Source organism: Sus scrofa, chromosome 7 (genome assembly GCF_054392235.1).
Source record: "Sus scrofa isolate SSC_HxYL_T2T_F1_AM1 chromosome 7, Sscrofa_HxYL_maternal_Yorkshire_Landrace_v2.0, whole genome shotgun sequence".
Lineage (NCBI taxonomy): Eukaryota > Metazoa > Chordata > Mammalia > Artiodactyla > Suidae > Sus > Sus scrofa.
This window is the reverse complement of record NC_139389.1, coordinates 115256455-115278620: the sequence shown is the minus strand read 5'-3', so window position 1 is coordinate 115278620 and position 22166 is coordinate 115256455. Positions and strand designations below refer to the sequence as shown.

The window sequence follows — 22166 nt, the reverse complement described above, 5'->3', positions numbered from 1 at the left end:
CTTTGATGTTAATGCATTATTTCAAACACTGGTTCCCCCAAACTTTTCCTGACATGCTGCCTTAAATCCAGCTTTGGAATGTGGATAGTATTAATGAATTAAAATTTTTTTAAACTTATAAAGAAAAAAATAGCATCTGACAGTAAAGAAGTGACAATCATTTCACAATACACACAAACATTGGATCATTATGTTATACCTTGAGACTAATATACTGTAGTATGTCAATTGTACCCCATCAGAAAAATTAAGAAAAAATAAAAAATATCATCTGACATTTAAAAAAAATGTTTTAAAGACTCTTAATCCGCTTTCAGATTCCTTCAGTTCAAATGTCACCTCCTCCATGAAGCCTTCCCTGATTTCTCCATGTATGCTCATTATTTTCCCTGCCATGTGCTTTCAATGAAATTTCTTACACATTTAAGTCAAACTCTGCAAAACAGTTTCTTTTTTTTTTCTATCTTATAATGATTTTTATTTTTTTCCCCCATTATAGCCAGAACAGTTTCTTTGTGTGTCTTTTCACTAGGCTCTAATCTGCCCAGTGACCCTGTCTTTTTTTTTTTTTTTTTTTTTTTTTTAATCCGAGGCCCCTAGGACTGTTTTGGAATAAAAATAAGCAGGCGTTCAATAAACATTTGTGTAACAAATGCATCTTGTGGTGAGGACACCGCATTACAGAAGAACACTTAGAAAGTCATTACATTCTATTGATTTCAAATTCCATGAAAGTTCACAGAAGGGAAAGAGCAACATAAACTGGAAGGTGTATTGAAGGAATGAAGAATGTTAAAAGCCTTGAGTGGGAAACGGGAAATCTAAATAAATATTCTTCAACATCACTTCAGCATCTTAGTAGCAAGATTTCCCACTTGGAGGAGTATGTGTGTGTAAGTAGGACACATTGGAAGGAAGGAGGGATGGAACCAGGTCCTTGTAAGGGATTTCTCTTGTCCCTTCTTCCTCTCAGCCGTGTCAAGACCAGCCCTTTGGAATTTGGCTGACATTGACTGCAGACCTTTCTCTTCCCAGAATTCCACATGGCACTTGATCCACAAATATTTGTGGAATGGAAGCACTTTGCCATTAAGACAAAACTAAATACTGTACTAATGAACTCTTAAGCTCATTAAGAGTTTGTAGATTGGAGAAGATTGGGAGCAATGAGATCTTACTGAAGAATTTCTAGTGGATATAGTGTTGAGCTGGGCTATGGGATATAAAGATATATAGATTCTCCCATTCCCATGTACTCCAAACTGCCAATTAAGATGGCTGTAGTCTGCTAAACCATCAAAAGCTATCCTGCCAGTAAAGTAGCCACTGGCCACATGTAGCTATTTAAATACAACTTAAAATTCAGTTCTTTGGTTGCGATAACCACATTTCAAGATTTGGAATAGCCACGTGTGCCTGGCGGCTTTCATAATAAATAGCTCAGATAGAGAACATGTCCATTATCATAGAATGTTCAGTTGGACAATGAAGATCTAAGGAGTAAATCTCCTCTGGGTTTTTGAAAGCTGAAACATGAGGGGAAGACATTCCAACTCTTAACTGATTTTCACAGGCTATTCTGTTTCTGTACACTAAAACTTTTAGCTACTACACTTTAGGAGTTTACTGCACTTCTTTCATTGATAGTTTCTGCACTCTCAGAATGCAAGTGTGGACCTTTTAAAAAAAAAAAACAATTCAGTGGTTTTTAGTATATTCACAAAGTTGTGCAACCTTAACCATCATCTAATTCTAGAACATTTTCATCACCACAAAAGGAAACTCCAGATCCATTAAGCAGTCACTCCCCATTTCGCCTTCCCCCAACCCCTTGGCAACCACTCATCTGCTTTGCGTCTCTATAAATTTGCCTATTCTGAAAAGGTCATCTAAAAGGAATCATATAATATGTGGCCCTTTGTGTCCAGCTTCTTTCCCTTAGCAGTATTTCCAAGTTTCATCCATATTGTGGCATGTATCAGTGCTCATTCCTTTTATAGCTATGCACTATTCCAGTGTATGGATGTACCACCTTTTGTATATCCATTTATCATTTTTTTTTTTTTGTCTTTTGTCTTTTTGTTGTTGTTGTTGTTGCTATTTCTTGGGCCGCTCCTGTGGCATATGGAGGTTCCCAGGCTAGGGATTGAATCGGAGCTGTAGCCACCGGCCTACGCCAGAGCCACAGCAACGCAGGATCCGAGCCGCGTCTGCAACCTACACCACAGCTCACGGCAACGCCGGATCGTTAACCCACTGAGCAAGGGCAGGGACTGAACCCGCAACCTCATGGTTCCTAGTCGGATTCGTTAACCACTGCGCCACGACGGAAACTCCCCATTTATCATTTGATAAACAATTGGGGTGTTTGCACATTTCAACTATCAAGAATAATGCTGTGACCATCCATGTACATGTTTTTGTGCGCATGTGTTTGGAACCGAGTATACACCTAGGAGCCTAATTACTGGGTCATATGGTAATTCTATGTTTAACTCTTTGAAGAACTCTTTCAAAATCAGCTCCACCATTTTATTTTGCATACATTTAAGAGAGAATTATTCTTTTCTTTACCTAATAGTGCTCGACATACAAAAATTCCCTCTTCATTGTTGAGCTGGATGGATGATCACTTTGACCCACACCTAATGTCTATCCTGTTTGGAAACAGAGGATGCGCTTTTGACCAGGATAGGGATGTGGCCCAGTCTCCTTAACAACACTCTGTTAAGCCATCAGGGATTTTAGTCAATCAGTTTATGTTTATTGAATACCTATGGGCTGATGGCCATGTAAACTGGAATGCTGTAATGAGGGTCTAGCACAGGGGAGGGGATCACTACCTTTGTCTGGGGGAGTTAGTGAGGGCCTCAAGAAGGAGGGGGTATTTGAATTGAGTCTTGAGTGTGAAGTAGAAGTTGCTAGGGAAGAAACACAACACAAGAAGCAGAACAGCAAAGAATCTGTTGTGCCCTCATGTTTTTACCAGGTGCCAAGTATATCTTTTCAGTACAAAGTGAATTGGTTAGTTGGGTTGTCCATCGATATCAACTGGAGAAATCTGAGCTACTTTTCTCCTGGGGTCTTTGGTTCCTCAAAGCAGATGACTTTAAGCTCACTCTAGGGCAAAAACCAGGCTGTTTAAAATGCGTCAGTAGGGTCTTTTAACTTCTCTACCAAACTAAATTTCTCACTCATGGTTCTGTCAACAAAGGACAGTAGAACTAGGGGGAAACACCTGTAGGAACCCGGTTGCATACTTGCTGTCAAGAAGACATTACTGCAACCTAAGTCAAAGGTCCTAAAATAGAATCTGTACTGTTTTTTTCCTACTCATTGTCTGGATTTTTTTTGGGGGGGGGGTCTTTTTATGAGTGGTAGAACAAAGTCCTAGGGGCATCCTAATTTATGGTGCTTGCTTTTATTCCTTAGAAAGATTCAGTGCAGGTGAGAGAAAATGTTGGGAGGCCTAAAGACTATGAAATGGAAGAAGAAATGGAAGATGGGATCAATTTTAATTCCCCACAATCCCTCTCCATTCTAACCTGTGCCCCTCCTTCACAATGTGAAGAGACTGAGTGTGTCTTCCAGGAGAAAATCTCCATATTCAGAGCTGACACCACGCGTCCACACGGGACACGTGGGTATCCTTATGACAGCTGTTTCCTGTGTTCCCGAATTAATACATGCAAAGTACTTGGAAAACTGGTAAATATTATGCGCCATGAAAACATTAGGGTTATTAATATTGTTGTTATTCAGCCTTATCTCCCTAGTTAGGCATAAATTCCTCATAAAACAACACCTTGCCGTCTTTCTCGTTCTTAATAATTTATTAACGTGATTAGGACTTTGGATAAGTCGCTTACCCTTTGCAAGTTTTGGTTGGACCACAAAAGATCGTGTGTCAAGTACTATCTGAGTCTACAAATACAATTTGGCGCCCACTGTTTACAAGCCACTGCCCTGTGTCCTACGCCCTTTTTATAGTAAAAATATTAAATGAACGTGAAGTCAAAACCCTACGTAGGAGTGAGACGGGAGAAGCAATGATTTCCACGATCCAGCCTTGGCACCGGGTGTGGGAGAGACTCCCAGACGATCCCCACTCCCTGCCATTGCCGTGCTACTCGCAGCGACGCTTTGCGCCCCGCTGGGTGCTGGACTCCACTCGCGCGGAGGAGCAGATCCCGGTCTCAGCGTCTGGATTCCGACCTCGGGGTTCAGCAGGGACACGAGGGTGCGGTGCAGGGTTGTCCAGAGCAGGTCCTGTCGGCTCCCGCCCCGCCTCACCGCCCAGGCTTCCTGCTGCCCAATCAGGGCGCGGCTCGGGCGTGATCTGCGACCAATCAGGAACGGCTGGAACGGTGCCGGGAGTCCTCGGGCGCAGAGCAAGCTCCGACTCCCGAGCCGGTCGCGGGGCTGCCAGGAGCGCGGCTACAGCAGCGCAGCGGACGGGGAGCCTCGGACCAGCCCAGCTCGCTCTGCCGCGGCGACCTTCCAGCCGACGCTCGGGAAACAGCGGGCCGCGTCTCAGGTAACCTCGCCGGCGCCCCACAGGGGGAGGGCGAGCGTGCCCTGGGAGCGGGGCCCCGCAGGTGGAGCGGGCGGGGGTCGGGCCGGCCGCTAGGTCCTAGCGCCGCGGGTGCTGCCAGAGCCCCCAGAGCCCCGGGGCTAGCCTCGGCCGGAGCCCCCGGGAGACGCGTTTCCACCAGCCCCCGGCGTCCGGGTGTGAGAGGGAGCTAGGTGAGGCGGCGGGGGTGGATTGGGGAAGACAAGACACCTGCGACACCCGCACCCTTACACAGACTCTGCCTATGGGTGTCTTCCCTGAGAGCTGGGTCCCCGGCCGTCTTCATTGGCCCAAGTAGGGAGGCGACAACAGGTGTCCCTGCGGACCGTGCTTTTCTCCTCCACGCTCTGAGCCTGAAATCCCGGCTTTGGCGTTCTGCCCCACCTTCGGGGTGTTCGGAGACAGGACCCCAGCCTCGCCTCTCAGGCGCGCTGCCCGCTGGACAGCGCCCAGAGGCGTCTTGGACCCAGCGGACCCGGGCTTTGGATGGAGTTTCCTCCTCGCGTTGCCAAGCAATTTGCAGGACACCCGCCTCTCGATGAGACCATGAGAGTTTGTGTGGGGGCTGGGGGGTGGGGATGTGTGTAGGGGGGTGTGTGTGTGTGTGTGTTGCAGCCTCCACTAAAAGGGCTGTGAGTGAATCATTAACTGTGGCCTCTGCCTGTCTCTTAGGCAGGGCCTGACTCTTCTAATCTGTAAAGTGAGGGCAATGCTTTTACCTGCCTGATAGCGTTGTTTTGAGAATTAAATGAGCCAATGCTGAAAAACACTGAGGACGGTGCTAAATACTCAGTAAATGCTGGCTCTTACTATTTATTCTTCGGAGTGGATGGTCTTTTAAGGAAGACATGTCCAAACTGGACCAGTGACTGTTTGGAGCTCTGAACAGCTTTTTACACTTAAAGCAATATTAATGTTACTGGGCGGTATCATTTAAAGGTACAAAATCCTGGGGATTTTGAGGGATTAAAAAAAAAAAACCTGCTTCATTGGAATGGTGAGAGAGATAAATGGATTCCAATAGAAACTGAGAAAACTCTGTAGCCCTTGAGAAAATTGGTATGAATATTATGTAAAAAGTATATCATGGTGCTTTATTGAATCTCACTAGTGTGGCTGATTTGGGGGTAAATTTTGAAGGTTCTTATAACTTCCTACTCCTCCCTTAAACAAGTAGAGAGTGGAGAACAAGGGAGAGAGAGAGAGAAAGAAGAAAAACAAAAAGTCCCACCACAAAACAAAATACAGGCAGCTCATAGAAACCTAAAATTGCAGTTGCCACTTCAGGTGATTTTTTTTCCTGTTTCTGACCCGGGTGGTCTGGTTCAGTTCTTTGTCACCGTGTCACTTAATTGAAGAGTTAAGTAAACGCTTAGCCCCAAGAATTTGTCTTTTGAAAATCTAGAATATCATTAAGTATCAGACTTGCTTGGATTTCTGAGCCCTCTGCTACTTGCTTCCTACCCCCTATCAAGCCCCAAAGGACCTTCCCAAAGATTCTCAAGAGTAATGTTAGTGGGGAACCACCTGTCTCCCACCACATTACCTCCATAGCCTGGGACCTGGGGAAAGGGCACAGGCAGAATGTCCTGGTTCTCCTAGGGTCTCCAGCACACTTGCCAGAGCCTTAAAATAAATACTTGCCCTTAGAGAAAGTGATTATCATCTCAGAGGGAAAGAAGCGCACTTCCAGATGCAAATCTTTCAAGTGTCAAATTAATTCGCCAGCCCTTTCAGTTGTTGATAAGGAGACCTACTCTTTCCACCTGAGTGGGAGGAGCTGAAGCTTGACGGTGGAGGAGGGAGAGAGCCACGTGTGGCAGGGGAAAGACTGCTGAGTTCAGAGCCAGACCCGCACCTGGTGAGAACTCTCTCTCAGTAACTGATGGCTGGGAAACTTGGACAAGTTGCTTTGCTTTTCTGAGCCAGAGTCTCTCACGTTGTAAAATGAGGACTCAGATTTTTTTTGGAGAAGTTGTTCCAAGGAGGGCGCTAATGGATAGGAAGGCTCTAGCACCTTTCCAAGGATGTAGGTATAGATCTGTAGCATACAGAGGAGGTCTTACAAGGTGAGAGTGACCACTTACACCTGGGAAAGAAAGTAGGGCTTGACGGAGGGCATGCAGCTGAGCTGAGAGTAGAATGATGAGCAGTTCTCTCATGTAGACCCAGTTGAGGTGGGATTGGAAGGAAGAGTAGAGCAGAGGGGGGAGAATTCCAAACAGAGAGAATATGAGATATCAGAAGTGTTGTAATAGTCATCTTAAGCAAAATAAACAGACATCCCTTAAATCTCAGTGGCTTTCAACCACCAAGAGTTATTTCTCACACATGCTGCATGTCCAGTGTAGGTCACTCTTGGTTCTGCTTATCTGACTCCATTTGGGGACCCATTATGGCTTAAGAAACAGCCTCTTTCTGGGACAATATTCATCTTGTTTATGGGAAAGGGAAAAAAGAGAACATAACAGAACAAAACTATTATGGCACTTAACATCTGCTTGGAACTGGCAGATGTCACTAGCTCTCATGTTTTTGGCCAAGGTGAGTCATGTGGCCAAAGCTGATGTCAGCGGTATGGGAAAGTATAAGCCTCCTGCAGAAGTGAGGCATGGCTGATTAGGAGGGAAAGTGCAGATGAAAACAAGGCCAGGGAGGTGTCCCAGAGGCAGATGATGCAGGGCCCTGGGGTGTATGCCAGGGGTTTGGAACTTTAACTTATGGGCAGCTTTGAAGTTGGGGTTTGATATTATCAAAATTTCAGGCTGAGCACACATCTTTAATAGCAATGTGGGAAGATTGAAATAGGTGAGACTTAGAATTCCCATTGTGGCCCAGTTGTAGCAAAACTGACTAGTATCCATGAGGATGTGGGTTCAATCTCTGACCTTGATCCGTGGGTTAAGGATCTGGTGTTGCTGTGATCTGTGGTATAGGTCACAGACAAGGCTCGTATTCAGTGTTGCTGTGATGTAGGCTGGTAGCTATAGCTTCGATTCAACACCTAGCCTGGGAACTTCCATGTGCTGCATACATGTACCTAAAAAAGAAAAAAAAGGAGTTCCCGTCGTGGCTCAGTGGATAGTGAATCCGACTAGGAACTGTGAGATTTTGGGTTCTATCCCTGGCCTTGCTCAATGGGTTAAGGATCTGGCGTTGCTGTGAGCTGTGGTGTAGGTCGCATATATGGCTCGGATTCAGCATTGCTGTGGCTCTGGTGTAGGCCAGTGGCTACAGCTCTGATTTGACCCCTAGCCTGGGAACTTCCATATGCCGTGGGAATGGCTCAAGAAATGGCAAAAAAGACCAAAAAAAGAAAAAAGAAAAAAAAATAGGAGAGACTTATAGGCAAGAGATGATGGTAGTTCCCTGGTGGTCTAATGGTTAGGATTTGCAATTTCATCACTGTGGCTTGGGTTCTCAGTTCTGGGAACTGAGATTCCCCCATCAAGCCACCGCATGCCTTGGCCAAGAAAAAGAACGAGAGAGACGACGAGGGCTCGAACTAACACAGGAGCCTCAGATCTCTCTCTCACTATTTCACTATCATGTGACCGAGATTCCACTCCTAGAAGTGGTTCATTTGGGACTTGGGTGGCTTGTCTTTACAAGTCTTCTCCTAAAATGGATGTCCCTCTCATTTTAAAGTCCTTGTTTTATAATTATCATCTAAAGCAGCTGTCCTCAAAGTTTAGTGTGCATCAGAATCACATAAAGGGCTTGAAAAAACATAGATTTCTGGGCCCCACCTCCAGAGTCTCTGAACCAATAGATCTGGGCTGGGCCCTGGAATGAGCATTTCTGAGAGGTGTTCAGATGATATTGATACTGTTGGTCTAGAGACCGTACTTTGAAAATCACTCAAAGGGAGAAATTATGACATAGTTGAAAGACCTGAATAGAAGGGTCTAGTGGAAGGAGGAAAAAGTCTGGAAGGTCCTAGAAAAACTGCCACATGGATTATGCTAAAGGCCACAAGCAGTGGGGCCTATAAGAGTGACTGAGTCTCTAGGTTTCTGTTAAATTACAAATGCAATTCTCACAGTAAGGAAATAAAAAAAAAAAGCTCAGATGCTGAGAGGTAAGAAGTGTGCAAGTGCTGCTTTATCCCTTCCCTGTATAATTTTGCCCTGACTCCCTGTCCTGTCATTGGGCACACTGCCTGGTCCCAGACCTGCACACAAATCTGTCAATGTATTTCCAATCCTGATCCATCACTCTTTTTAAAAAAATTTTCTTCCATTACAGTCGATTTACAGTGTTCTGTCAATTTCTACTGTACAGGAAAGTGAACTAATCATACGTACATATATATTCTTTTTCTCACATTATCCTGCATCATGTTCCATCACAAGTGACTAGATATAGTTCTCTGTGCTATACAGGAGGATCTCCATGCTTATCCACTCCAAATGCAGTAGTTTGCATCTATTAACCCCAAACTCCCAGTCTATCCCACTCCCTCCCCACCTCCCCATTGGCAACCACAAGTCTGTTCGCCAAGTCCATGAGTTTCTTTTCTGTGGAAATGTTCATTTGTGCTGTGTATTAGATTCCAGATATAACTGATATCATTTGGCATTTGTCTTTCTCTTTCTGACTTACTTCATTTAGTATGAGAATTCCTAGTTCCATCCATGTTGCTGCAAATGGCATTGTTTTTTTATGGTGGAGTAGTATTCCATTGTGTATATATACCACATCTTTTTAATCTATTCATCTGTCAATGGACATCCATCACACTTCTTGTCATCCAAATGTAAATTTCATCTAGAGCTGGTTTTGCCCACTGGCTAGACATTTGGCTGAATTTTAAAACAGACCAAGAAAATAAAAATCAGGAGTTCCTGTCATAGCTCAGTGGAAACGAATCTGACTACGAGCCATGAAGTTGCAGGTTCCATCCCTGGCCTTGCTCAGTGGGTTAAGGATCCAGCGTTGCCATGAGCAGTAGTGTAGGTCGCAGACATGGCTCAGATCTGGTGTTGCTGTGGCTGTGGGGTAGCCTGGCAGCTGTAGGTCCAATTAGACCCCTAGCTGGTGGGTGTGGCTCTAAAAAAGCAAAAACAAAACAAAACAAAAAACCTAAAAAAATAGACCAAGAAATTGCTCACTTCTCTCGAGGTCACCTTCATGAATAAACATCTGTACCATATGATCATGCAAATTGTGATCACCCCCCTCCCCCTGATAAATAACTCTGTGAGAACCCAAGGTCATCTGTAGTTTGGCTTATACTGATGGTTGAAGCAAGTGGTGACAATTCCCTTAGCTGTGACTCACTGTTCCTGTAATGAGAGAGCATTCCAAAATCAGACATTAAGGAGAAAATATGTTGGCATGTGCAACCTGACATAAGAAATAAATCATCATGAGGGCTTGTTTTCTTTTTACTGTATTTTTCTCAATCCTGGATGTGGCAAAAATTTGAACTCTGCTGGGGTCTAGATAATCAGAGATATGCCTGCCCAACAGACACTGTGTGAGTGCATGAAGTTCATTCAGGATCAACATTTTGAGTTCTAGCTAGCAGGTTACCGTATTTGTTTCAAATGGTCCACTGGGGTGTTGAATATACTGGAAATTCTGTGCATATTAAATTTGTTTAAGAAATATCATGGTGGGTCCAAGCTATAAAATGAAGTGAGTGAGACTTGAAAAGATCCTTCTCCCTCAGGGTTGGGCTTAGTGCTGCCTTCCCTTGGTCAGCTCTCTGGCGAACTCCCGCAGCTCTCTCAATCTCAGGTCTCCAGGAAACTTGGTCTAAAGTTTCAAAGATCTAGCAAACAAAATCCTAGAGTGAGTGAGAGCCAGTGAGGAAAGGAACACTTAAACTATCCAGGAGGGATTTAAAACACTGAACATATTCATTAGAAAGTGTTACTATTTGCTGTTAGATAGCATTTACCCATAAATTTGATATTTAAGAAACATACATATTAAAAAACTAGATAAGTAGTCTGCTTTTTTGTATGTTTATATTGAATAAATGCTATGATATATATCATATTTTTTTCCATGTCAAACACTTTCAGGTAGTAGGTTCCCAGTGCTATTGCAGTCTTTCTAAAATATGATAACTTAAAATAGCCAAAATTCAATAGACAGATAGTGGAAGGACAGGATTGAAAACTCACAGTCCCTTGAATTTTTTTTTTTTTTTTTGCAAGAGATAGATTTATTAGGATAGGATGCTTGTGAGAGGTGCAAGCGGGCAGGCATGGAAGCTCTGCCCCTTGAATTTTTTGTTCATTGTATACATCTCTGTCACATCAGATTTGTGTGCTCTGAGGTGGCCTCACTAACAGGTGAGAGATGGTCAATGTTCTTTATGATATTTAGTCACAGTGAGGTGTCTGAAGCTGCTTTGCAGCTTGCTAATGGGCTGGTAAAGTCTCGAAGGTGGCTTCATGTGAATGACTTTGAGCATCTTCTGGGTGCAAGGCTCCGAGGAGGCATTATGTGGAATTCAGCGAAGTGTGATGCTTCGTTCTCTGACATGCCCCCTAACCTGAGAGAGAAAGGGCATAATGTTTCTGCAAAATTAGTAATAGTTACATAATGGTGAGGCCAAGAAAAAGTGTATGATAATAGATGGCACCGTGTGCTGTAAATTCAGACGAAATCTTTCTGAGGTTGTCCTGGGCTGGGAAGGCTCTCACGGAGGGGCAGTTGCCCTGGATCTGAAGCAGCAGTAGGATTTGGGTAGGAGTATCGGGTTTTAGGAAATGGACTTAAGTGAACTGTGGTTCTGATGGCCAGCCCAGGCTTGTTTAAGTCTGAGACTCGACTTCTGTATCTGGAGTGAAGGCATCAAGTAAGAGAGAAGGAGGGAAGCCTGAGCTTCTTAAAGTCTTCCTTTCTTGGTTGCCATCTGACCATCCTATCTGAATATTCTGATGGCTTGCATTGTTTGCATCACCTCCTGACAGATGAAGTCATTCAGTGATTGGTTAGAAGATGAGTAACAGTGGACGCTAACTTGACCTTCTTAACATTTCATTTTATTAATAGAAAAGCACTTTGGCATTAAGGATGACAAAACTCTTTATAAATATAATCTAATCCTATCATAAACTCTATCAAGTCTCTCTCCACATTCAAAATGACTTGAGAAGTTTAAGTGACTTGTTTAAAGTCATCCAGGAATCCCCTGGCACACCCATGTTCCCCGGTCCCCCCTCCCTGATATTTGGTGGTGCCCAGCCTCCGTTGCTTCTCACATCTCCATAGGGATGGTGACTCTAAGAACTTGGGCCCTTGACCTCTAGTTAGGATTTTATTCATCCATTTTTATACCCCATGGAGGCCCTCAACTGTAACCCCAAAAGGTCCTCATTAATTTTAATTTGAGGATGAGATAATTGCACCCTTCTCTTTCAGACTTACCCCTGCCTCTCATTGAAAGAAAGTACCATTACAGTGCTGTGGGTCTATGCAAACACGCCTCTGAATGAAATGGCTGTCTCAGCACTTTTCATGCCAAGTGCCAACCGGTATAGCAGTACTATCAGTGGCTTTCAATCTGCCTGAACTTTAAAGTGAGACACTAGACCCTTACCAACATGATAGAATCACTCCATTGGCTGCCTTTTGAAGTTAGCTAATTGCTTTTTTAAAAAAATAGATGCTTTCAGTGAAAACAGATTTTATTTCTCTGTTTTCTTTAGGAACTGAATGTGTTTGTCTTTCTTGATTTCAGTTTTTAAAAGAGAGAACTTAGGATACCATAGTTAAGTGGATGAGGTTGATCCATAGCCTATTCAGTTATACATTGTTTAAATGCTGTCTATTGTGTGAACCCAGAGCTGTCAAAAATAGTTTTATGTGTACTTTGTCAAACGTAAAGTATTAATTTTTTTGGCCACGCCCATGGCATGTGGAAGTTACTGGGCCAGGGATCAAACCCACACCACAGCAGCCACTGTAGTGACAATGCTGGATCCTTAACCTGCTGTGCCGCAAGGGAACTCCTAATTTTCTGACATTTCCCCTTGGCCCTACCTCTCCCTATGCTTCACACTCTGAGCATGTGAAAGATGTGAAAAACTTTTTCAATCAAAATGATCAGGGGAGTTCCCGTCGTGGCGCAGTGGTTAACGAATCCGACTAGGAACCATGAGGTTGCGGGTTCGATCCCTGCCCTTGCTCAGTGGGTTAACGATCCGGCGTTGCCGTGAGCTGTGGTGTAGGTTGCAGACGCGGCTCGGATCCTGCGTTGCTGTGGCTCTGGCGTAGGCCGGAGACTACAGCTCCAATTCTACCCCTAGCCTGGGAACCTCCATGTGCCGCAGGAGCGGCCCAAGAAAAGGCAAAAAGACAAAAAAAAATAAAATAAAATTCTCTTAAAAAAAAAAAAAATGATCAGAATCACTATCAATAGCTATTCTCATTGAGTTTTACTAATTCCAGGTCCTCTGTTAGCAGTTTACTCCATATTATCTCACTTAATTTCCTTCTCAGCTCTGAAGAGTTGAGAAGAATGGGATCTCATTTTACAGATGAGACAAACAGAGGCTGGAGTCAAGTAGTTTTGTCAAAGGTTGTAGCACTTGGGCTTTGAACCCTCTCTTAATCGCTTTGTTCTAGAAACTGTGCCCTTAGTCACTGTTGTATCTGGGAAGAAAAGGAAAAGTGTTTGGAAGAGTTAATAGGGGCTGTCTGTCTATGCGCTCTGGCCGCACCCACAGAGATCCCTGTGGGAGGGAAATGGCCCTTGTTTTTGCTCTTTCAGTTCACATTATCAGAAGGGCTGCTGGAGCACACTTCCTTCTCTTCCTTTCCCTATCTCTTCCTAGTATCATCTAGAAAGAGGGTGAGCTGGGGAGTGGGGGTCTGATTGCATACATTCAGCAGGTCTCTGTCACTTGCATCCACCTGATTGGCACAGGCAGGTGGGTCTGTCTTGCAGCAGCACCTCTAGCTCAGCCCTGTATCACGCCTATCCCTTGCACTTGGGGCCCCAGACCTTCCATGCTCTGCTCTTGATTTGTGTTCAGTGCCTGATCCCTGAGCTGGCTTTGGGGAGGCAGTTCCAAGGAGTCAGGGCCATTTGCTGTCACAGATTAGACTCGGCCATTTGCCTTGGCTGGTCACAGCACTGTGCTCATGGCACCAGGGGCTTTGCTCCCCTATCATTTGGTTGCCTCTGTCTTGTGAAGAGGACAGCTCTGGGGCACCCCTTGGCAGGAGTCAAGTAGTTTGTCAAAGGTCCCAGCCAGAAAGCCAGGTGAGAGTCGGAGGTTCATTTGTGTAGACTCTGGAGCCAGACTGTCCAGGTTTGAATTGTGTGGTCTTGGGCATTATTTAACCTCCTCATGCCTCAGTTTATATATCTAAATAAATGAGATAATCGTAGCACCTACTTTATCAAATTCTCATGAGCAGTACATGCATTACTTGGTTAAATGAGTTGTGACGCTCTTGGAGATCAAGGTCCCAGAGATAGGAAGTGTGACCTATGTGCTTATCCAATAGCGCATAAAAACAAAGTAGTAGGTGAACGTCATTGTTTGCAGGTGGACAGTGCTGCGATGGACAGAGCTCACCTACCTGCTGTAGTAAAGCTGCTAATAAATGAAACGTTTATTAATTGGATGAGTGGAGTCTGCCCTTTTAAAGCATCATATGAGAAATACATTTATAAACTGCCTTTTTGTAAAATGAGCAGGAGAGAAGCAGTGTGAGAGGAAGGAGGAGGTCCGGGATGACTTAATTTTTTTGACCAGGGCTACTGGAAAGATAGGGCTACCATCATCTGGGGTGCAGAAGTCTTCTGGTGGAGTAGTTTGGGAACAGAAAGTAGATCATTTTGGATATGTTAAGGAGTCAGGGGAGAAGTCGGGGCTGGAAACCTCTATGTGGTGAACCCTAACTGGAGATGGGATCCAAAGCCATGAAGAAATAGAAGCAGACAGAGGAGTTCCAGGACTGAGCCAGAGGGCTTCCAGCTCCAGTGGAGAGATCAAGCCAGTTCCAATTTTCTCGTTCTTTGCTTTGCCAGTGTAAAATGAAATACAGACCTACCTGATGCTGGTGTTCTCTTTGCATTTGATTTCTGTAGTGCTTGGACTTCAGAGTCAATAGACTTGGGTCAAATACCATTTGACCTCTTCCCAGCTTTGTACCCTTGGGCAGGCTTCTTACTTTCTGACACGGTTTCCTTGTCTTGAGATGGAATCAGGTAGTAAAAATGCCCAACTCAAAGATCTGTGGACTCAATATGTGCAGCTGTGTGAAAGTTATGAAGCTGTTAATCACCTTATCACTCTATAATTCTCCCTATTTGTGCCAGTGTGTTGAGGAGTGAGAAACAGTGACAGCTGACACATTTTTAAAGCCCTTTGAATCTTCCCTGAACTGAAAACCACATTTTAATTTAACCCACACTGCTACTATTTTCCTTCTTTTTATTAAAAATAAAAGAGAGAGGTCAAGGAGGTACTGCAATAAATTCTACATGCATATGCCAGCCACTTAGGCTTCCTCTTTGGAAGTGTTTCAACTGAAACACTGCAGCTAAAGATCAGGTCTGGCCTGTGGTTGTGGCAAGTGGTACATGAATCACAGATGCACAAGCATTGAGAGACCTGAAAACTGAAATTCAAAAAAAATGGATTTCCCTGGCCATATCAGTGTTTCATCATGATGTATGCTCACCTCATCCGTGCTCTTTACTGCTGTGAGCTGAGTAAGAAAGTTCTCACTCTTTTCCAAAAAAAAAAAAAAAAAAAAACAAAAAGAAAAAAACAAAACAAAACCAAAAACAAACGAACTGATCCTCCCTACTGTTTAAAATGCAAGTTTTATACTTGGTTAGAAAATACCATCTAAGACACTTGATTTTACTCAGCAAATAACGTGATTCTGAATTTAAAGTCTCGTTCTCAAGGCTCAGTAAGAACCAAGAGGTATGGAGTATGAAACTTTGAAGTCTCGTCTCCCGATTCTCTAATTAGAATGTCTGCTGTGTTTGCATATGTGGTTTATATGCTTCAAATTTGTGGCTTTTCTGTTTTGCAAGAGTTACTGTCAGTGAGATGTCGACCAAAAGAAATACGACTATTAGTGGTGACAGGATCAGATATATGTAACAATGTGGTTGGTTTCTAAATCCCTGCTAGGATTTTTGAGAAACCTTCTCCAGATGGAGGTGGGTGGTGTCAGGCCTGAAAGAAAACATTAGAAATACCAACAGGAGAAATACCAAAGCAGAAGAATTAATAGGAAAGAGTTTCCAGTGATTAAGTTTTTCTTTCTGGTCTTTCAGGTTGAGGAAGTAAGGAGAATAGGCATAAACTGTGGGAAATTTCCGTCAACTTGGAAAAAAACAATGGAATAAATAATTCTTAGCCATGCGGTGAGGGCCCAGGCAGTCACAAGGTCAAAGGATTCTGTCCCATTTGTCTGTGGTGACAGGCTTTCCCCTCACCCAAAGGAACTCTTTACCCTTAAACAATAGAAGTGTCCCTGGGAAGCTGACAAGGTGCAAGTGAAGGGAATTTTTAGAAACCAAATCCTTTTAGAAGTACGCCAGTGGTTACGCTTGTTTTCTGTATTTTCCAAATTATCTTTAGTAAGAGTATATTCCTTTAATAATAAATAAATAGAGGTAGATGGATGGATAAGAATTGGAAAAATAAATTTAAAAGAAGGAAATACACCAGGAGCATGGAGATGGGTGAATTGTCACCATTTCAAGGTGCTGAGTTGCTCGCCTTTTGTAATGCAAGGATTATTTTGTCTACAGGTCATAACACTTCCTAACATATCTGCTCTCTACATTTACAGTCTATAAAAATGTGCCGGGTGTCAACAGTGCATGTTGCCCATCAAAACCCAAGACCGGCTCTACCAAAGCAGGGCCAGCTGTCAGTGAACAGATATTTCTTCAACCAAGAAATATCACCATGCCAAGCCCACCCAGTGTCCCCCTGTTCCTTGTCACCGTCCTTGGCAGTTGGAGACACCCACGTAGCCCTGCCTTCAGTCAGAGGCAGTGACCCAAGATGTCTCTTATTTGCAAGGGCCCTGCTCCATGAGGATAAGGGTGCAATCAGCTGGAGGCCCTGCTGTAGCCTCGGCCCCTGAGGCCCACTGTGGGTGGGGGCCCGAGTTTTTAGTGTTTGGCTGGGCTGTTTTGGTTGAATGCCTGTGCGTCTGTTTCATTAAGGGAAGTGGGAGGGGAAGGATTCTTAGAAAAGGGAAGGAGATATCCTTTGTGTTATTGAAAATGGAAATAAGGAATTAGCAGTTGAGGGTCAGTAGAAGCCACAGTGCCTGGCTTCCTTCTGCTGTGCTCCTCTGGAATGATTTTGCTTTATTTGGAAAGGGCTGGAAGCCCCATGAGCTAGATAAATTGTTCTAGGGTGGAGCTTCTAGCAGGGAGCCGAGAGAGCCCTAAGGAATTCATGGCAGGCCCTTAGGGAGGATGTCAGTGAAACTCCCGAAATTAAATATAATCTTGTGTGTATGTGTATTCCTCCAGAGATGAGGGCCTCTGACTTAAATTATATCTCAATGAGAGTTGTCCTTTCTTTTCTTTTCTTTTTTTTGTCTTTTTCTTTTTTTTTTTTGCTTTTTCTTTTTTCTTTTTTTTTTTTTTTTTTGCTTTTTAGGGCCACACCGGCAGCATATGGAAGTTCCTAGACTAGGGGTCAAATTGGAACTGTAGCTGCCAGCCTACACCACAGTCAGAGCAACATCAGATCCGAGCCGCTTCTGCAACCTACACCACAGCTCACGGCAGTGCTGGATCCTTACCCCACTGAGCAAGGCCAGGGATTGAACCCACGTTCTCATGGATACTAGTCAGATTCATTTCCAGTGCACCACAACGGGAACTTTTACTTTTTTAAAAAAGGTTAAGAACCAGTTCTAGGGGGAGGCCTTCAAGTTTGAGGGCATCTTGGTCTTGACCCTGATGAGAGAACTCTTCTTGCTGGATGAGCTGTGTATGTGGAAGTGTTGGTGGAAGTGTGTAAAACGTCCTAAGTGCACTCACAGGAGCCCATGATGCAGAAAGGTGAGGTTTCACTTCCTGCAGAGCTTGAGAGCTGGGAATCCAGCAGTGTACCACTCCCGTCTCATGCTTCCTGGCCTTCTCCCTCTCTCTCTTATCCTTGACCCAGCAGAGCTGCCGTAACTGTATTACCTGGAGAGTCCCCTAGTTGGAGTGAACACTAATATCTTTTTTACCTGGTCTTCTATTGATTCTAAGAGAACCAGGTTGATTTTCCCTGCAGTGGAAGGAGAGAAGGCATTTAGAGTGAATAGTCGAACATTCATATGCCCAGAACATAAATGTTGGCCTTCCCAGCCTTGGTTCTTGTTTTCTTCTCCCATTATACATTCTCAGTGAGTGACCTATTCCAAACCCGTGCCTGACCTGTCAGTCTGTGTTATGAACACTCATCTCTCTTCTTCTGAGCTCTTGACCTATCTGTTGAACAGAAACCGTAGACCTCTCAATGTGGTCCTCCCGCACACCCATCAAACTAAACTCACTGGGTGTGAAACTGAGCCGAAATTGAGCTTGTCATATTCCTACAACCATTCTTCCACTAAAGTCCTTATCTTGGTGAATGGCTCAAAAACCTATCCATTTTTTTTAGTATCCTTTTCCATCCACCACATCACTACTCCCTCAATCTAAATAAGCACTCAATAGACCTCATGCCCCTGTCTTTTTTTTTTTTTTTTCCCCTGCTGCACCTGCAGCATATGGACATTCCTGGGCCAGAGATAGAACCCACGCCACAGCTGTAACCATGGTGAATCCTTAACTGCTAGGCCACCAGGGAACTTCTTTATCCCCAAGTCTTGATGACCTTACATCTTAAATGGCTCATAAAAAAAACTCCCCCCTCTTTATCCCTTATCCTACAGTGCCTGATCATTGTAATTGCTAGCTGGTCTTCCCACCCTCCAGTCCAACTTCCTCTTTGCTTTCAGAATGATCTTTCTAAAATACACCTGAATCATGTTATTTCCTCATTTAAAATTGTTGAGTTGCTCTCTCTTGCCTGTAGGACAAAACCCAGCTTTCTGGGCATGGCCCATGAGGCCCTGTCTGACCTGAGCGTTAAGCTTGCCAGCCCCCTCTCTTATTACTCTCCTTCTGGCTCATTGCTTCAGTCAGATGGAATTATCCACAGTTCAGAAAACACAGCATGCTTTTATTCATCCCCCAGACCTTGAATGAACACATTACATTTTACTACGGCAGTTTCCAGTGGGGGACTTACTAAAAACTATCACACCTCAAGGTTCTCAGTCATGTACAAAACAAACATCATATCACCAGCTCTGCATCACCCATCCCTGACTCTCATCCTATTCCTGTACTCTTTTTTTTTTTTTTTTTTTTTTTTTTTTTTGGTTTTGGCTGCACCTGTGGCATGTGGAAGTTCCTGGGCCAGGTATTGAACCCACACACAGCAGTGACAATGCTGAATCCTTAACTGCTAGGCTACCAGGGAACTCTTCTCACCCCATTCCTAACACGAACTGTGAATCTCTGGCCATCCCTGAACTTGAACCTCATTTCCTACCCTCACTTTCCCTTGTCTTACCTTATCTCCAGATCCTACCCCATCTCTGATGCAAACTTTAGGAGTTGGGGCCAGTGATAGGTGATGTTCAGGGGTGGGGTTAGGTATGAGGGAGGTCTGGGGATGAATGTAAGAGTCAGGGAAGACTGGGCTCGGTGCCACTCTCTGTGCTCATGTCACTGCTGGGTTCCCCTGGTGTAGTCCTGGTCACAGTGTATTGTGATTGTCTTTTGCCGTCTGCCTCCCTCTCCCAGGCAGGGTCTGGATCTTGGCCCTCTCTCTGTCCCTAGAATTTCACTAGACTATGCCTAGCCAGAGGAGATGCTGAGTAAATGTCATGGAATGAGTGAAGAAATGAAGAAATGAATGGGTGATGTCCCGTAACAGAATTCTAAGAACCTGCAGAAACTCTCTGAGCACAAATAACCCAGAAATTCAGAAAGGTCTCTAGAGCATCTCCTCTGTGTCCTGTGTATGTGGGATCATGTACCAGCATTGGTTCCTATCTAGGTTTACCCTTCCTGTTCTGGCTCCTGCTTAGGTACCACCTCAGATTCTTTTAGCCCCACCCATCTCTGGGATCCTGCCCTCCAAGGCTATGCTGGGGTTCCTCCCATCACTTCTGGACTCCAATGAAGCACTGCCCTGCAGGGTATGGGATCTTGCTTCCCCATCTGCTCTTGGAGAGGCCAGATGATACACTCCAGTCGTGTGGGGAAGTCGGGTCCGATGGAGTGAAATGTGACCTATGGGGGAACAAGAAACAAACAGGAGCTGGCAGATTCATTCCCTCTCTTAGTACCACTTGCTTCCTTCTCCTAGTACTTAGATGCTTTTGAGATGCTGCAGTTACTGACGGCCTCTCTGGGGATGTCCCATATGACTGAGCCACAAACCATAATTTCTGCACAGCCACAGCCAGTCCCATTCCATCTTACGTTTGCTTTCACTGCCTCACTTCTCTTCTTCCCTCACTCTTCCTTCCCTGGAACTACCATAAAGCCTGACATAGAAGCTTGGTCTTAGGCACTGTTTTCTAAAGAATTCAGCCTAAGATACATTCCCACGACCACTGTTTCTCTAGAAAAACAGGGGCCAGTAAAGGTAGAAGAGAGAGGAACACCATAGGCCAGGTGGTCTCTAGTGTCTGGATCTGGCAGGCCTTAGCTGGGAGTCTGAGCCTTCCCCCTAGCCTTTCTTGTCGATGCTGTATTAGGCACCCTTGTTTAGGAAAACTGGACAGATGTGTCCATTAGTAGAAAAATATCCATCATTTGGAACCTGTGAACTTGTTTCTGTGCAGGCTGGCCATCTGTTCCATGATTTCCTATTTTAGAAAATCTAATAAAAAAAAAAATCAGGAGTTCCCGTCGTGGCGCAGTGGTTAACGAATCCGACTGGGAACCATGAGGTTGCGGGTTCGATCCCTGCCCTTGCTCGGTGGGTTGATGATCCAGCGTTGCCGTGAGCTGTGGTGTGGGTTGCAGATGCGGCTTAGATCCTGCGTTGCTGTGGCTCTGGCGTAGGCTGGCGGCTACAGCTCCGATTAGACCCCTAGCCTGGGAACCTCCATGTGCCACGGGAGCGGCCCAAAAAATGGCAAAAAGACCAAAAAAAAAAAAAAAAAAAAAAAAAAAGACATGTATCTTTAAATGTCCATGTTGCAATAGAATATTATACAGCCATGAAAATTGATCCTTACACAGATTTGCAGTATATTCTGTGTTTAAAATCTAGCTCCACTTATTACTGGCATGGCCTCGAGAAAGATCCAAGTCTCAGTTTCCTTCTCTGGAAAATAGGCATTAATAACAGCACCTTATCTTGTGGAACCGTTGTAAAGACTAGATGAGGTAATACATGTAAGGCCCTCAGCACAGTGTCTTACAGAGGAAGCAGTCAAAAGATATTTTCTGTAGTTAACATCCTATTTTTAAAGTACAACTTGAAAATGGTAGAGTGTTCATCTCTGTATAGAAAACAAATTTAAGGTGAGATTTTGCAGTTCTTAGGTTTCATTGGATTTTTAGGAAGTATTTTCTCGTAACTCTCAGTCCTAGTTTTAATTTCTCGGAAACAAGTCCGGTGCGGGGGGGGGGGGGGTGGCTACTGGGAAAAAGCGTCTGCGGAAGTGGCATTTACCTTCTCTGTATTTTCTTGGAGAAAGTGTGAGAACCGCATAGGGTTTGAGACTAGTTGAGTCTGTTTCTCATCTTCCAGGTATTTTCAAGGTCTTTGCAAATACATTTCTATTAATTCCAAAGTAATAAATTAGTGGAAACTAAAGCAGAAAAGTCTTGCAATTTCACTCTGGTCATTCAGAGAATTCATGCCAGGGAGGATCCCAGGAAAAAGCCTGCCCCTTGCCCGAGGCAAGTTACAGTCTGTGCCAGGTAAATGGTAAAGAGCTTCCTCCACAGAGGCTTGTTATCGGGATTAACAATGTGTATGCTGGTATTTTTTGCCTTCTTTTACAAAAGCTGTGTTAACGCCTTGCAGTCGGGCCTCCAATCCAGTTAGTTGCCTTAATTTATCCTGCAAATGCTTGTTGCCTTCCTTCCGTGTAGCTGGCCAGAGCTCCAGCAATGCCGTGGGGAAGGGCATGGACCAACCCCCAAGAAGCCACCAGGCCAGTTAACTCTAGGGGTCAGCAGTGACCATCCAAGCCCCATAAGGTCTCTTTATAGCATTTAGTTCTAGACAAACTTAGCTTCTTGAAAATTCTCTTTTGCCTTCATCACTCTGGAGGCCTCTGGTTTTTCTCTAACTGTCTGAGGGTCGCTTTGGGACCCCTTTAGTCCCATATGGAGGCAGCGCCAAGAGTTGGCCGTCTTTTTTTCTATCTTTTTATTCCTCCATTGATAACCTCTTCTTTGCTTTAGCGTCATAAATCATCATTTTTTATGACTCTAAAATCTCAATTTTTACCCCTAATTTTTCTCTAGGCCTCAAATCTACAATTTCTACATCTCTCTTCTTGTTTCACAATCCTTGAACATGTCCTGGATTAACTCATTTCCACACTCCTAATTTCCTTAGGC

The 22166-nt window shown here is 44.2% G+C and overlaps 1 protein-coding gene across 2 annotated transcripts in view; it reads left to right on the top strand.

Annotated features, from left to right (window-relative positions):
• The first annotated feature begins 4400 nt into the window (after nucleotides 1-4400).
• The window catches only part of STON2 (stonin 2), a 150505-nt gene continuing 132739 nt past the window's right edge, over nucleotides 4401-22166 (top strand). For both annotated transcript variants that reach the window (XM_005656442.4, XM_021099580.2), the window contains exon 1: nucleotides 4401-4537. The gene's annotated coding sequence lies outside the window, so the exon portion shown is untranslated. The remainder of the gene's footprint in view (nucleotides 4538-22166) is intronic.